Raw genomic sequence first — 18,213 nt, 5'->3', positions numbered from 1 at the left:
TATTTCAAACACATGAAAATATATAAAATAATATGAAATACAAGGTAATACTCTGCTAACACAAATCTGAATAATTTGGAACATTTGTCACTGAACCGATTTTAATCTTTTATTATTCTATTATAAGTTACCAACAGTGAAGTAGACAAATTGGGTATGTAGTTTGGGGAGTTTAGGGATACGGCTGTGTTTTAACACCCAATCCATGGTGCAGAACATTTGCAATACTTAAGAAGTTTTTCCTGACCCCCTTGAAGGTGATAGTCTCCAAAGCTTTAATAAAAGTTTAAATATAATCAAAATTCCTCTGAACTTTATCATGATGAATTCATTTTAGGTAAGCCATATATTCTGGATTATTAAAAAACATGTATTCCTCTGTACATATAACTAAAATTTAGTGATTGATTCTGTCATTATTAGACATTATTTCCAATGTTTCCCATACAAGCAATGTTGTAGTTAATATCTTTACCCATGCATATACATAGAAGTGGAATTGGTTATCTTTAACAAATAGGCATTTTAAACTTTATCAAGTATTGCAAAATTTCTTCCAGAGTGGTAGTATCAATTTATATTCTCAGTAGCAATATTTGAGAGCTTCTCCACATGTTTCTCAATATTTGGAATGGTGAGACTTGTTGAAAATTTTTTCAGTATCATGGGGATTAGATAATATCTCACTTAAACTGCTTCCCTTGTGCTTTGCCTATTTGCATTTTTACCCTCTTTCTTTTGGGTTGTTTTGCTATTGTTATTTTGGAGAGTTTTTGGTTTTGGTGTTAGTTGTGATAGTCTGGATTTTCAGACTTTAAAGTTGAAATTTACACATATCTTCCTAATTTCTCTTTTAACTGTGTCTTTAGTAGCATTTATTTTTCAAAGATTATAGTTTTAATGCAGTAAAGTTTATTAATATTTTCCTTCATGTGCTTTTATGTCATTTAAGAACTTCTGCCATATGTCAAGGTCATAAAGAAACCTTGCTATATTTTCTTCCAACAGTTTTAAATTTTTGCCTTTTACATGTAAATCTCTAATCTTCCTGGAATTTAGTTTTGTTTATAGTATGTTACATGCCCCCCTATTTTATTATTTGTCCTTAGGGATAACCCAGTTATCCCAGCACCGTTGAATGAATTAGTCATCTTTGGCCAAATAACTTGTAACTCCAACATCTACATCAAATCTGTTTTTAGGATCTTTTTTCATTCAGTGGACGGGTTTTCTCTCTCTATGCTAACACCATAGTGCCTTAATTTCTTAGTGCCCTTAATTACCAGAGTTTTATAATACTCTTATTATTTGGTAAGATGACTACATTTTTTCCTATTAAAATTGTCTTGATTCCTCCTAGTCTGTTGCTATACAATATGAATTTTAGTGCTAGTTGGCCAAATTTCACAAAAAATTTGCTGAATTTTACTTGTTACAAGATTAACTTCAGAAAGTAATCAGGCCTTTCTCTCTGTCTCTCTCTCTCTCACTAACTCTGTCAAAAAAAAAAAAAAGTAATCAGGGTAGAATTGACATTTTTAAGTATTTGCTTTCCATCCATTAACTATATCCCTATACTTACTCAGATATTTCTTCGTATTCTATAATAACATTTTATAATTTTTGCCATAAAGGTCTTGAATCTATTTTGTTAAATTTCTTCTCTTACAGCTTAGACTTTAATGCTGTTCTGTGCAGGATCTGTTTTACGTAGTACCATTCATTGGTTACCTTTGGTGTTTATTTGGAAATTGGCTGAACTCTCTTGCTACTTCAAACAGCTGAACATAAAATTTTCTGAACTTTTCTACGTGTGTGTGTGTGTGTGTATATATATATATACATATATATTATCAGTAAATAATGACGATTCTGATTCTGAAGTGTTCAATTTATTTTTCCTGTCATATTGCATTACTAAGCCTCTATATAGTATTGAATAGAAAGAATGATATTAGGAATGTCTATTCAGTTTCATACTTCAATGCAACTGTTTTAGAAAAATGATGTCTCTTTGACATTTTGAAAGTCAAAATGATTGTTAAGGAAGTTCCTTTGACCCATTTATAGTTTGCTAAGCGTTTTAAATCAAGACTCCTAGTTAAATTTTATATGATTCATTTTCTGCATTAATATTATCAAAGTATCCTGCTAATAAGTTTATATTTTATGTGATATTGGTATATTTCCTGATGTTAAACCTATTTTACATTCTTGAAAAAATTCTATTTGGTTTACATATATGTATGTATGTGTGTGTGTGTGTGTGTGTTTATAAAGATTTTGGCCGGCGCCGTGGCTCACTAGGCTAATCCTCCACCTTGCGGCGCAGGCACACCAGGTTCTAGTCCCGGTCGGGGCACCGGATTCTGTCCTGGTTGCCCCTCTTCCAATCCAACTCTCTGCTGTGGCCAGGGAGTGCAGTGGAGGATGGCTCAAGGCCTTGGGCCCTGCACCCCATGGGAGACCAGGAGAAGCACCTGGCTCCTGCCATCAGATCAGCACGGTGCGCCGGCCGCAGCGCGCCTACCGCGGCGGCCATTGGAGGGTGAACCAACGGCAAAAGGAAGACCTTTCTCTCTGTCTCTCTCTCTCTCACTGTCCACTCTGCCTGTCAAAAAATAAAAATAAAAAAAAGATTTATTCATTTATTTGAAAGGCAGAGTTAAAAGACAAAGGACTGGGATTGGTCCAGGCTGTAGTCAGGAACCAGGAACTCCACCCAGGTCTCCCAGGTGGGTGGCAGGGTCTCAAGCACTCAGGCTATCTTCTGCTGCTTTCCCAGGTGCATTAACAGAGAGCTGAATGGGAGGAAGTTGGCATCACAGGTGGTGGTTTACCCCTGTGTGCCACAACACCAGCCCTGTGTATTCTTTTAACACATTAAGTTTAATTTACTAATATTTTATGTAGTTTGTTTGCATAGGGATATTTGTCTTTAATTTCTATTTTTGAAAACTTTCTCTAGAGTGTGGTATCATAGAAATACTAGTCTCTTAAAATAATATTTGAGTTGAGAAACATTTCAATTTTTTCTATTTCCAAAACAATTTGTTTATTATAGGCTTTACCTATTCTGAATATTTGGTTAAACTTGCATCTAAAATCATCTGAACTTGGTACTTTTTATCAATAGGGAGTAGGTAATTTAGAGTAGATTGTTAATTATCAATTCAATTTCTTCCACAGTTACTAGCTTATTTAAGAATTCTATTTCTTCTAAATCAATTTTGGTATATTTTTAAGAAAAGTAAACAGTTCACAGTTCAAATTTATTTGCTTAAAGATATTCATATATTCTTTAGATATTTTCAATTTTTAATCTGTATGTTCTCTTCTTATTCCTAATATTTTTTATGCTGAACCTTTTCTTTTTCTTAGTTACTAAGCATTTCTCTATTTCATTTACTTTTTTCAAGAAGTGGCTTTTGATTTTGATTTTTAAAATTGTATGTCATTGCTTCCTTTTTTATCGGCAGTACTTTCTTCCTTCTACTTTCTTACAGTTTTAGGCCATTTAAATTTTTTCTATATTCTTGAATTTGATTATTAGTCATCTAATTTCAGTAATTTTTGTTATTTTTAAGAGTGAATTTCAGATTCTGGATTTTCCCATTACAGGTCATCAGTTTTGTTGTTGTATTTAAAAGTTTATCTTATCATTTCTTTGAAATGTTGTCAGATGTGGGTTTATTTTTAAATTATCAATCATAAATTCAGGATTCACTCTTTAATTTCAGGATTCCAATTCTAGAAAATTCTCAGCTTTGTCATAATCTCTATCATCTTCTGAAATTATTAAAAGATATATATTGGTTTCCTATTAATTTACAATATCTCAACTTCTCTCACATTTTTAATTTACCATATCTCAACTTCTATTTCATTTTTTTTAAAGATTTTATTTACTTACTTGAGAGGTAGAGTTACTGACAGAAAGAGGGAAGAAAGGTCTTCCATCTGCTGGTTCACCCTCCATCGCTGGGCAGATCCAAAGCCAGGAGCCAGGATCTTCCTCTGAGTCTCCCATGCAGGTGCAGGGGCCCAAGGACTTGGGCCGTCTTCCACTGCCTTCCCAGACCATAATCAGAGAACTGGATCAGAAGAGGAGCAGCCAGAACACAAACCTGAGCCCATATGGGATGTCAGCGCCATAGGCGGAGGCTTAGTCTATTACACCACAGTGCTGGCCCATATTTCATTTTTTAAATGTATTTTCCTTTCTGAGATTTTTTTTTCTGAGTGAATTCCTTGACATCATCCTCCAGTCCACTTCATTCTCTCCTTAAAAGTGCTTCATCTTAAGTTTCCCATCTATGAACTTTTATGTCAATGAACCTGTTTTTCATTCTTAAGATTTCTGATTATTTTTATGATTTTTATCTGCCCATTTTTATTTTACTGATTATCTTTTAATTTAATAATCAGTTATTCTTTTATGGATATGATAGCTTTATTTCTGAGCATCTCAGACATTCTCCTGTTGAGGTCACTGTCAGATAATTCTGTAAAATCAAATTAATCTGGAGTTAATGTTCCAGTTACTGATTTTATTGGTTGATTTTCTTAAAATTAGATTTCTTGCTATGTTTTAGAATTTTATTTTGCAGGTTGGTCATGTGACATTTTGATCTGTCTATTGCTTTTCTTTCCCTCTTCTTTCTTGCATTCACACATGCTTGACTAGTGGTTTTCCAGTTGTCTCTGGATCCCTGGGTTCTTAATCCCAATCCAAACCTTACAGTGGCAACCCTTGGCTTCATTCCTTATAAGAATATGTGGCTATGAGGCTACACATATGTCTTTATCCATATCTCAGGATCTGCAGCCCTTTATAAGCTGTGGTCCCAGGAAGGAGTTGGCCAAGTTTTTGCAGCCTTTTGCTGAAGTACTAAGCCAGGATAAAGTCCACCATTTCACATGGAGTCTTATTGACCCCATTATTTCAAAGAACCGTACTCTCAGCCACCTCTGTGTAATTCCAGACCTGATTTCAGTAAACCTATAGCTTTGACCCAGTTCACTGATTTGTTCCTCTGCATAAAAGATTATCTTTTTAAGTCTGACTGTTTTTCTTATTTTATATTGCATTGATTATATTGTATTGATTTTTTTTTTTTAGTTAACAATATGTGCTTGATTTTTACCTCTTTTTAATTCAGGTACATCATTTAAAAATTATAGTATGGATTATAGTTATTGAGTGTTTATTTGTACTGGGCACTGAGCTTTACCTACAACCTTACAGTTATTTTTATTCCCATTTTATGGAGTAGGAAATAAGAGCAAATTAGCTACATTCACTCTGAGGGAAGAGGTTTGAACTATTAAGTGGCAGAAATAATTTTTCAAATCCTGTGTTTTCTACTTTTCTGCAGCCAAAAATAATGTTCTTTAAAAAAAAAAAAAAAAGATTTATCTACTTTGAAAGCCAGAGTTACAGAGCTAAATGGAGAGACAGAAAGAGGTCTTCCATCCGCTGGTTCACTCCCAGATGGCCACCACAACCAGCACTGGGCCTAGCTAAATTCCAGAGCCAGGAGTTTCATACAGGTCTTTCACATGAGTGGTAGGGCCCCACTGGGCCATCTTCTGCTGTTTTTACCAAGCCATTAGCAGGGAGCTGGATTGGAAGTGGAGCAGCCAGGACAGGAACCGGTGCCTATATGGGATGCCAGCACCACAGGTGGAGGTTTTACCTGCTTCGCCACAACACCAGTCCCAAAACTTGTTATTAAACTAATATTCTGTGGGGTTTTAAATGAATACTAATAATTTTTGATATGTCAAATTAATTTTATTGTTGTGAAAAAAATGTTTGTGGTCCTACCTCAGGAATCTTACTTTCATTTTGTGTGGTTTTATTCTTCCTTGGTCTTCTTATTCTCTCACTCTCTTGTTCTTTTTTATCTTTTGATATATGACTATCTTTGGTTTGTTATCATTCTAGCAAGTTGTAAATTTTAAAGCACAGTTTATTCCTCTAGTAATAATTACTAGATGATTGTTTTTCTGAAAGATACGCAGTCCTGATTTCTTTAATTGTCATCATTAATGAAATTATATGGTATAGGAAAGAGAAATTTAGAATGCTGTTTCTTCATCTATCCATCTCTTCCTATCATTCGCTCTCTCTCTCTCTCTCTATATATATATATATAAAATATAGATTATTATTTTTTGTTACAGCAATGAAAAGAATAATCACAAAAATTATTTTCTGTCATAGACAGCTTATAGCCCAAAGTAGGTGCTTAATTAGTATTTATTGATGAAACCAGTGCCATGGTTTACTAGATTAAGCCTCTGCCTGAGGCGCCAGCCAGCCTCGGCTGTTCCACTTCTGATTCAGTTCCCTGCTAAAGGCCTAGGATAGCAGTAGAAGATGGCCGTAGTGCTTGGACCCCTGCACCCATGTGAGAGACCTGGAAGAAGCTCCTGGCTCCTGGCTTCAGATGGGTCCAGCTCCAGCCATTACAGCCATTTTGGGAGTAAACCAGTGAATAGAAGACCTTTCTCTCTATCTCTCCCTCTGTGTGTAACTCTGCCTCTCAAATAAATAAATAAATCTTTTTAAAATTAATTGATTTATAAGTGAGAGGATCTGTTTTGTGTACACATACCTGCACACAGAGAGAAAGAAAAGATCTCTTGAGAGTTTTACTTTGGTGCTGGATGACCCATCACTTCTTTTAAACTTAGGTTTTGTGAACTGCTAAGCTACCTTGTGATTTAAGTAGTCTTTCTGGAGGCTGGTGTTGTGGCGCAGAGGTTAAGCTGCCTCCTGCAACACCAGCATCCCCTGTGAGCACAAGTTTGAGTCCCAGCTGTTCCAATTCCAATCCAATTCCCTGATAATGTGCCTAGGAAAGATACAACTCCCTGCTAAGGTGCCTAGGAAAGCAAAATATGTCTCAACTGCTTGGGCCTCTGCCAAGGATGTAGGAGACCCAGATGGAATTCCTGGCTCCTGTCATCAGCTTGACCCAGCCCCAGCCATCACAGCCATTTTAGGAGGGAACCAGCAGATAGAAAGTATGTCTCCCCAACCTCCCTCCTCTAACTGCCCTTCAAATAAATAAATAAATAAATAAATCTTTAAAACAATTAAACTCCCTTTAGAAAAAATTCTTTCTTCAATTCTTTTACTAAGCAAATACATGCTTTATGAACCATCCCTTTGCAATCAATGAGCTTCTCTCCGAGTTAGTTCCATCCGTAGATTTTTTCTGCACTAGCTGCTTTCCCCCAACCCCAACACCATAAATAACAGACTTATCTGGTTACTTGCATTCTCACATCAGTTACATTTTCATTTGGCAAATACTGTGAAATTCTTGAATATGAAGAAGTGATGAAGTAATAGTCACTATATCATAATAAATGGCTAGTAGCACGTATTCTCCATGCTGCTTACTATTTAAATAGAGGCATTTTGAAGTAGTGCCTATTTTTTTTGTTGCTGGTTTTGTTTTTGTTTTTGTTTTTGTTTTGTGGGGAGGGTGTGGATCTTAAAATCCTTAACTGTGGTCAAAAGAAAATCTTGCTGGAAAATTGCATTTCTCATTAATATTATGAAGAAACTTAATGATGATCTACAACAAGGTACAATGAAAACACTGTGCTTCTATTGTAGCAAAGCAAACTGGCATTTGGGGAGTGAACTGGCAGAGGAGAATATCTGTCTCTGAATTTCAGTTAATTTTTTTAAAAAAAGAATAGATTAGCAAGAAAGAAAAACAGTATAAGCTGGGTCATTTGCTGATGGGCAAATTTTTTGAAAATTCTAAAGGTACATTTGATCAATTTATAAGTACATATTATTCATAAGAATACTCAAGCCTTCTAAGTGGCGTGATTTTAATAATCTTTTATATATAACAAAATTTAAATTAAACGGACTTCCTACCTGTTAAATTTTCCTAAAATTGTAATTTTTTTTATTATTCTGTATTTAAAAGACCCTTAACTGGGTGTCCAGGGACTCAGTTTCTAGTCTCAGTTTGTCAAGGACACTGCATAATTCATTGAATTATTGAATTCATTGAAGACTGACCCCACCTTTAGGTGTAAATATAGAGAATTGGGACGAATGATCCATAAAGCCCCCTTCCAATTCTAGTGTTCTTGTATTCTACATTGTATATTATACAGAAATACCCACATACTAACACTTAATTTCATAAAGGCTCCATATAGCAATAACCTGAATAAGTTCAAAAGAACTTGTATGGAGATATTTAGAACTGGGACGAATTTTCCACTGAATGAGGCAGTTGAGTTTAGCAGATAGATAAATAACCAGAAGCCACCACAGGATCTTGATCAGGACTGACATGATAAAAGCATCATTTTCTTTTTTCTTTTCTTTTTTTTTTTTTGACAGGCAGAGTGGACAGTGAGAGAGAGAGACAGAGAGAAAGGTCTTCGTTTTGCCGTTGGTTCACCCTCCAATGGCCGCCGCGGTAGGCGCGCTGCGGCCAGCGCACCGCGCTGATCCGATGGCAGGAGCCAGGTGCTTATCCTGGTTTCCCATGGGGTGCAGGGCCCAAGAACTTGGGCCATCCTCCACAGCACTCCCTGGCCACAGCAGAGAGCTGGCCTGGAAGAGGGGCAACCGAGACAGGATCAGTGCCCCGACCAGGACTAGAACCTGGTGTGCCTGCGCCGCAAGGTGGAGGATTAGCCTAGTGAGCCGCGGCGCCAGCTCATAAAAGCATGATTTTCAAATGTACCTTAGGACATCAATGTGCAGACTGGAACAGAAAAAAGAAATCTGGAATATAGACTAAGCAGACATGATGCCAGGGTTCAGACTGAGGTAAGAGAGTAGATCAGGACTGGTGTTGTGGCCTAGTGGGATAAGCTTCCACCTGCAGCACTTCATCACAAACGGGCACCAGTTTGTATCCCAGCTGCTCCAGTTTCCATTGGGTTCCATTTTAATGTGCCTGGGAACTCACTGGAGGATGGCCCAAGTGATTGGGCCCCTGGAGCCACATGGGAGAGCTGGAGGAAGCTCCTGGCTCCTGGCGTAAGCCTGGCCCACCTCTGGCTATTGTGATCATTGAGGTGTGAACCAGTAGATGGAAGACTTCTCTCTCTCTTTCCTTCCCTCTCTGAAACTCTGCCTCTCAAATAAATAAATAAATCTTAAAATAAAAAACACAACCTGCAATAATCTCTAAAAAAAGAAAGTTTCAGATCGTGGTGATATGAACAGAGTTCAAGGAGGAGCAAAAAATATGAACATCCTGATATATTCAAAAGAGTAGCTAAAAAGAATATAAAAGAAAAATATGGAAGGAGGAGATACAAATGTCTAATAAACATATGAAAAACTCACTAGTATGTAAAGATGTGACTTATAAACTATAATAAATCTCATGGTGGAGAGTGTGCAATAAACAGGCACTCCTGAAGGTGGTGGAGGGTGTGTATTGACAGATTTCTGCAAAGTATTATGGCCTTGCGTTTTTACAAACTTTTGTTTAACAGTGTATCCTTTGACCCAGTAAATTGACTTCTAGGCATATAGAATATAGAATCTCAGACAAAGACCTATATACAAAGCTATTTATCACAATATCATTTCTAAAAGTGAAAGAACAGAAAATAATCTGCAATTATTCAAAATCAGAGGAATTGCTGAACAGATTATGGGACATACATGCATATCATTGCATATAAATCTAAATAAATTTTATAGTTCTTAAAGATATTTTAAAGGAATTACTTGTGAAATAATGCAATAGCAATTACCTGGTCTAAAAGAAACAAACTTGTATAGACAACATCATCACAAATTTAAAAACTGCAAGTATTTGGTTATGATAGAAGGGAATACACTAAAATGTGAGCAGCATTTATCACTATATAATAAAATTAAGTGTCACTTTATTTCTTCTATTTCTTGAGCTTTCTAAATGCTCTAGAAAAGCTCTAATGATTAGGAAAAAAAAAGTCTGATGCAATCAACATGTAATGTGAGTCACGAATCCCAAATTTGACAATAATTTAACGTAAGAAAATAATACATGTCTAATTCCAATACATTCAACATCTAAAATATAGGAATATATAGAATTTTAGTTTCTTCAGCCTGAACTATTCATATTGTTTCATTACCCAGTGTTTTCCAGAGTCTGTCTGTCTGTTTGACTTTCTGTCTTTCTTTATTTCTTTTTCATCCTTATACCTTAGTCTTAAGTGGTCAAGCTGCACTTTGACTTTCTTTAGAACCTCTTTTTTTTCCAGTCCATTCTGAGATTAATATATTCAGACCATATTTACATTTATATAAGATCATCTTCTGTTAGCATAAGGAGTTTAGATCATACTTAATGTTTTCAATTGTTTTTAGCTTTTAAATTCCTTTTATTATAAAAATGTGTTCATCTAATAATAGAATTTTGAGTAATTGAAACATGAAAATGAAGGAAAGGACACAACCAATATGTCACTGTAGAACCACTTTTATTGAGTAAAATAAAGAATTACTGATAAAATTTATTAGGCACCCATCTCAAGAATAGAATCTCGACTGCTCTGTGTGGAAATGGCTAAACATAACAACTTATTTGGCTCTGGACCCAGAAATTTAGAATCCCAGTTGGATACCAGAAAGAACAAATCAGATAAAGTTTTATTGGCTCAAAAATATACAAGTAATGTAGTCTTCCCCTTTTCTAACAAAACAGAGTAAGTAAAAATATAATCTTTAAAGTCTAAATTCTTTATACTAGCCAATGGCAAAGTGCTGGAGTAACTAAAAATTTCCAGACCTCACCCTCTTCCCTCTGCCAATTCAATGAACTACTCTGTCTCCCTCAGGCCTCACAGACTGTACAAGTTAACTGAGAACCATTTGTACACAAACTCATCTCCTTTTCAAAGCTGTAAGTCTAGTGAAAGCAGAGACCATATTCCATTTATCATTGCTACCTCAGGGTCGGACAGAGTGTGTGAATGTTGAGCCAACCAATGAAGGATTAGCAGCTTAGTTTTGATGGTTTTATTATCTACAAAACAAACAAACAAACAAACAAAAAAACCTCTCAATAAAAAGTCACTTAGATACAAATCCCTACACTCTGCAATTATTATTATATAATCAATCATACTAACATTCAAGGAAGTTTCTATAGGATTTTGAATTATGAAATCATGAACATTTTGGGAGAAATAAACATCTTTCAAGAACATATTTTTCTTCAAGGCTAAAAGTTAAGTAGTATATTTCTGAAGAGCTCTTTCAATTACTAGTTTTGCATCCACAACAAGTTACTAAATCTCTTTAACTCTTGGTTTTCTCCTCTGAAAGATGGGAATAGTCATATTCTTTATTTTATAGTTCTCGTTGTATGGGTTAGATGAGATATTGCATATAAAACAGCTAAACCTTGAACTATTGTTGCTATAATAATGCCTCTCAGGACAGGTGGTTATTCTTCAAAATCCATCTTGACAACTCAGAGAGTATATGGATATATCACTGAGGCTCTCCCTGTATTTAGAATCAGAGAGTTTAAGTGCATAAGGCAGTGCTTTTCAGCATTTGTAGCATAAACATTAAAAAGTTCCCCCTCAAGAGACTCTAATTCAATTGGTTGCTCTGGGATGAGACTTTTTAGTATACTGCCCAGGTGGTTCTGGTTCAACTAGCCTCAGACCAAGCTCTGATTAACCCTAGCCTCATGATTCCATCCCACCCTTGTCACAGATCACCTCTAGCCCCATGCCATCATACCCCAGGATTCACCCTGCTCAGCGCTATGTAGCTTGGATACCATAAGTCTTGATGCGTCTGCCTCTCAACCCCAAACCAATGAAAGCAGAAGAGAAAAATAGGGGAGGCAAGGTCAATCGAGAAAACCTGAGTAGCTATGGCAAATTATCTGTTATTTTGTATTATTTGGAGTAATGATCTGCATTAGTCAAAATGTGAGCTGATTTGAGAGGGAAGTATGAACTTTAAAACAATAGTCCGCACCCTCCCCCCCAATAACTGGAATGTGGCTATAGTGAAGTTTATCTCTTGCTTTCTTTTTTTTTTATGGAATTGCTATCTAAAGAAGTTAGATGAATAAGCACAATTGAAGTGCAAAGTGTTAAATGCATGCTTTGATTTAGTCAATGCATTTGCACATTGAAGTAATTAGGATGTATTTAAAAGCATTCTGCTTGCAATACTTTGTTCTCCATTTCCTACAAATCAAATTAGTGAGGGGTAGATTTGATTTTGACATCATTTTGAAAATATTTTCTTTTTCTTTTTTTAATTTCCTTAGTATTACATTTTTACAAAGTTCAAAAAACAACCAAACTGTGACTAAATTCATAAAAACAAAAGTCCAAAGTGCAAGAAAATGAAAAACAGCACAGAGTAATATGCAGTAGAACCACGTAAATCATACCTCATGAATATAGTTGTAATAACACACCTTATCCATATCTGATCAATTAATAACAAATTCTTATTCAGATAGCAAACAGCTCATTCTTTTACTTAGATTGAGAGCCCCAAATTTAATTATTCATCTCAGTCCAAATAAATATGAAAAGACAGCCAGTTAACTAAGAAAACTTAGCCATCTCCTGTTTCATTGTACTATATATAATGCAATGAATCAATGTGAAAAATAGAATATAAAGGGTGTTTTCCTTGCTTGCTAACAAAGTGTTCAAGCAAGGTGATTGATTTTTAAAATAAAGTTGGATTTGACAGAACCAAAGATTGGTATGGAGTCATCTAGTACAAAGACAGACCTAAGTTTCTATCCCAGTTGTGCACACTATCTGAACTACAAGTTATCTTACCTCTCTGAGCCTCAGTGTTCACATCTGTAAAGTGAGGGTAGTAATATCTAATTACAGAGTTGTTTGAATAATACATAAAAATGTATTTGAAGTAATTGGCATTTCATATAGACTCAATAATTGACAGTAATTATTGTTAATTGAGTAAAATAAAACTTGGATGGATAACATTCCAAAATTCTCAGAAGAAAAAAAATGAAGCAAAAATATTTTGTGTTTTCACTTTCCTAGAAGCTGTTTACGTGAGTCCCAGATTTTATCCTAAAACTTTATGGTGATTGCTACAGAAGAGAGTGTTTCATCTTCATTATTGTCACCCCAATTATATTAATATTTATTTACTTATTTGAAAGGCAGGAATGATGGCAGAAGAGAAAGATCTTCCTTCTACTCCTCAAAAGGCCTCAAAGGCTAGGGCTGGACTCAGCTGAAGCCAGGAGCATAGAACTCCATCCAGGTTTCTAACATGGGTGGTACAAGCACTTGAGCCATCTTCTGCTGCTTTCCTATGCACATTAGCAGGGACTTGGGTTGGAAGTGGATCAGGTACTCCAATATGGGATGCTGGTAGACAAAGGGCTTAACTCATTGTGTCACAATGCTGGCCTCCTTTATACTATTGGTTTGGATAATTAAATGTTACTACACTTGATCTTAGCCAAAAGGCCGAGAAGCGATGGATAATTAAATGTTAACTTTGCTAATACAAAGTAATCATCATCTTATTGACAATAAACATAACTTTGAACTGGGCTCAGATAAGTCTGATTTGTCTTAGTTTTCCCATTCTTTTATCTTTCTAGAAGTACGTGTGTGTTTGTGTATAAAGGGGAGGTTGGGAGAGAAAGGATAAGAATAACAGAATCATCTGTTCTTAGAAAACAGAGACAGTGATCTGACCAACCCTCTCAGTGGTGACTGCCTCTGTGTTCCATATATAGGAAATGTTCCTTAAATATTTGCTGGATTAAGTAAATGAGGAGGAGCAAATACAATACAACATAAAGGAACCAGCTCAAAAGTAGTATATGCAGAATGTAGGCAGAGCAGTAATCTGTGGGCATCAGCACCTCTTCCGTGAGGTGAGCTCCACATGAAATGAAAGCCATCTGTGTTTAAAGCCCCTATTTCTTGGCTGGAGGAGGTAGCTATGCCAGGAGAACTGATGGGCCAGCAGTTAGAGCCATGGTTGTCAGAGCTGAAAGGAACCATGGAGATTTTCTACTACAAGAACATCAATTTTCAGCTGAAGGGTCTAAATGACTTACCAAACACTTGGTGACAAAATGTGTAGGTAAACTTGAGTTTTCCGATTCTGGTCAAATTCATTTTATTTTGTATCATGCTGCCTTTATGTCCCCGGAGTGCCTATACCCTTGGGGGTTCACATATACAGGGACTTTCCAGTCATGTATCCAGCAATGCCTCTCACTAGAATCATCTCACCTATTATGGCATAGTTCCTAAAAGACAACAAAAAGCTTGTTGATTTGACTCTTAAATTCAATTTTTTTCACCAAGAAATAAACTGTAATAAAGTATTATTAACCATTTACAACTCATCCAAATTGCTTTAGCTCCTTTTCATGTGATTATGAGCTGGAGCTACAGGAAAAGGAGAACGGAGAATCCTAATCTGGGGAACAAGTGAAGGAAGAGTTCTATCTCCGGGTATTACTAAGGAGAAGGCAAGATCAGGTTGGCGAAGTGGAGTGGTCCATGGGACCCAGGAAGTCACTCAAGGATTTGAATCTTACAGAAGTAGAGGAGAGATAAGAAGAGGTGAAGGAATAAAAGAGAGGGCAGGGAACAAAGGGAAGTTATCGCAGGTAGTTTTAATGCTATGGTCATATAGTTCTTTATTTGCTGTCTTCCTAAGTCCCTTGCTCAGTGGACAAGCCTTGAATGCAGGTCATTTATATGCTGTTACCACTTAGCATGGCTTCTGTCAACTAATAACTATAATTCTTTGAATCAAGTGTTAATGATATCCACAAGAAAAGAAATAAAGCATTTGGTAGATAAATATCTTCCCTGTCCACCTAAAAAACACAAGTGTTGATCAGCTGTTAATGGTGAGCTAAACCAGCATACCAAGAATTTTTATAAATGGTTTTCCCATGCTCCATTGAATCTATGGCTGAGACTTTAGTTGTATACCAGCTGTGCATGCAAAATCTCATAATTATTCTTACTGTATTAAGCATTTTATAGCAATTTCTTTTCTAAAATGCTATGCAATAGTTTTTATGCAAGTGTACCAGACATGTAAGCTGTTCCAATGAAAACATTTCCTTTCTTTTAGACACATGGTTTTAGGTTTCCAAACTTAGTTATTTGCATTGATGGAAGAATCTTTAGGACAGACATCAGGTCTTTTTTTTTTTTTGTGGAGGGGAGGGGAGCCAATTGGATTTTCTCGCACATATTTTATTTCTTGGAACAGCCTCATCAGAAAAAGAGGCTTTTCGCTAATTGTATAACCCTGATATTAGCAAGTACTGCTGCTGGGCATTAGTTCCTCCACAACCTGTCCTGTTGAGAAAGGCACCAGAGAGGAAGCCAGGGTGGCCTCCACATCCTCTGGGGCAGAATGACAAACCCACAGAAGGATTTGGACTTAACCTCTCTGCAGAAGGCTGGCACCTTTAACCATGCTGCACATGCTGCTGCGCCCTGCAGTGGCAAGTCTTGGGCCTGAGCCCAAAGCTGGTGTGGAGTTTGAACCCTTGGCATTCTGGCCCAGGGCCAAGTGCTATCAATGGAACCCCACTGACACCTTTAGTTATTCTTCCTAGATTAGGATAGTAATTTACTTGTCTCTTTGATTTCAAGTGTCTGGTTTTGTTTCCAGATGCCTCCCAGCTCATCTGTATTCCAGGGGTTTCAAAAGACTTTAAACTCATTGGTTCTTTCTTTTGTCATTTCCATTTGGGGAACACAGGAGGGGTAGAGAGAGACTAGAGAGAGGCAAGGGAGGGGGTCTTGTGTGTGTGTATGTGTGTGTATGTGTGTGTGTGTGTGTGTAGGAGGCATGTGGGGAGGGCTCTGTGACACTGCAGGAATAATGAAAGGCATATTCTCTTTCAGAATATCAACCATTACAGCCGAGAAAGATAGGATGGAGTTTAAGAGGTGACGTGTAGAACAATGTAGTGAAAAGTATTATTAGATTCCTGTGTAAAAGCCCTCCAGCCAGCAGTAATCTCAAACTCCCCCAAATGATTGCAGTATATGAAAGAAATGGAGAGACCATGTAAATTTTATCCCAATGCCAGTAAGGTAACAGCTCTTGTATTTTTACATGCAATGGTAGAAAAATGCACTTATACATGGGTGTCATTTCATATTTACAAGGGCCTGTCTAGCACTGTTTATTGATTTTACTGCAATTTTTTCCCCAGGACCCTGTAGATAGATAATTGCTAGAAATGTCCATCATTAGCACAACAACGAGTGCAACCATTGCACTAAGAAAAAGATACACACAGGACCCTGTGAGCAAGCATCAAATAGGGGGAAGAGTTACACAATAACACGTGCAGCTATAACTCCAGGCAAACACACACAACACCCTGTGTAGCCATTGCACTGAAAAAATACACACAGCCCCCTGTGCAGCCATCACACATCAGGAAAATACACACATGACACCTCTATGCAACCATCACACCAGGCAAAAGCACAGACATAAAATGCTAAGTCAATAGGAATGAACAGCTCATAAAAGCCTACTGGAATAGATCACATCACAGCCAGGTACATCTGTTCTCAGCACTAACCATTATCGTTAGCTTAAAATGCTTAAAATCACTGCACATCCTCAGGTCTAGGGACAGATTATTCCAAGAAGATTCTACTAAATAGATTTGGCAATGCAGTGAAGGGGACCTCTACTACATTAAAGTGATGCGTTTTGCATCTCAAAGGCTGTCAACTGTATTTAGAGGAACTGGTTGATTGAAGAACAATGCTGTAGGATAGGAGAGCAATTTTTCTGGCCTTTCTAAATCTGGAGGTGATTTTTACCCCAACTTGAGTTAAGTGTACAATTGAACAGGCAGCTCTCAGATTGGAAGGTGACTAATAACAGCAGAATTGGAAATAGCTTTCAACTGGTGCTGCAGAGGAAGCCACTACATCCTGTTGCAAACTGGAACTCTCTGGTGCTATGTCATATCTGAAGGTCTCAGTGAGGTCAGACTTTAAGCCATCAATTTGAGATAAATAGATAGCAACTGTAGTCCTTGCTCGGGAGGGCTGTGTGCTCCACTGGGGGAATAAAGGAACCACCCACCTCTGCTTTCTCCAGTGCCTTCTCTTTATCCTCTTGCCTTGGTCTGTGATGTTATCCTAACTGTGTGACCCAGGGGTTACCGCACTGCGAGGGAGACTCGGCATGTCCTTCTGAAGAGTAGCCCAAAAGAACCAGCTAGAAAGAGTTTCAAGTCTACAGTTCCATGTTTCAATTACAGTGGCGGCAGTTTTGTGTTTCCACTGAGTGAGAGAAGTTTCAAGCTAGCTTGTTAAGAATGATTTACACCATAATTCTAGGAAAAACAAATGTGAGTGACTGAGATTTGAAAGGAAAGAGTAGGGGGGAAGTGCCAGACCAAACAAATCCTAAGTAAAGAAGGGTGGGATTGGGGGTGGGGGGTGGGGGTGGGTCTTTCTTTTGTTCCTTTGCTTATTTCTTTAGAACAAAAGAGAAAATGTATGTACTGTTGGTAATTACTTCTCTCACCTGGGTGAAGTGAAGCACAAGAAAACAGATTCACTCCATTTGCTCCATGTAAAAGCAAATTTTTAGGACAGGACAGGTGTTTGCTGTAAATTCGCGTGACTGCATCTTACTGGGAATGAACAATATTGGAAATGAGAACTAAGAATTCCACTTTTTCCTGCTTAGTATGATAGAGAAGGTTTTGGTTGGGGTGAGCTAAGTATTTTCCATAAAACAATGCACTTAGTGACATGAGGTAATTACATGGTGACTGGGCCACACCGCATGATATACTGGAGAAATTGCAAGTACCTACATGATAACTATAGTAACTCTGATTATCACTACTGTATTATCTCCTGGTAACTATATAATTAGTTTGTGTCATCAAAGCACCCTAAACGTATGCCTGCTCCAGCTACACTGGTAGAAAAAAAAAAAAAAAACTTTTTTGCAAGGGGGAAAAAAAGCTAATGAAGAAAGTTGCCAAGAACAGATATTTTGTAATCTGTGCTAAATCTCTGCTGGAAAACATGAACAGTAACGAAGCTGAGAAGACAGTAAAAGAAATTCGGGGCAAGGTGCCAGACGCCCAGACGGAAGGAGAATGTGGACCAAAAGATTGCGACAATCGGGTAATTATGGTTTATGAATTTCAGCTTTAATCTGTA

The 18,213-nt window shown here is 37.0% G+C and overlaps 1 protein-coding gene and 1 pseudogene across 3 annotated transcripts in view; one reads left to right on the top strand and one right to left on the bottom strand.

Moving 5' to 3' along the window:
• Nucleotides 1-18,213, top strand: part of ZBTB20 (zinc finger and BTB domain containing 20) — an 891,896-nt gene that overhangs the window by 645,714 nt on the left and 227,969 nt on the right. The gene's annotated exons all lie outside the window — the stretch shown is intronic.
• On the bottom strand, nt 13,438-13,497 carry LOC133752492 (U2 spliceosomal RNA; annotated as a pseudogene).

Source organism: Lepus europaeus, chromosome 2 (assembly GCF_033115175.1).
Source record: "Lepus europaeus isolate LE1 chromosome 2, mLepTim1.pri, whole genome shotgun sequence".
Classification (NCBI taxonomy): Eukaryota; Metazoa; Chordata; class Mammalia; order Lagomorpha; family Leporidae; genus Lepus; species Lepus europaeus.
This window is presented reverse-complemented; position numbering and strand designations above follow the sequence as displayed.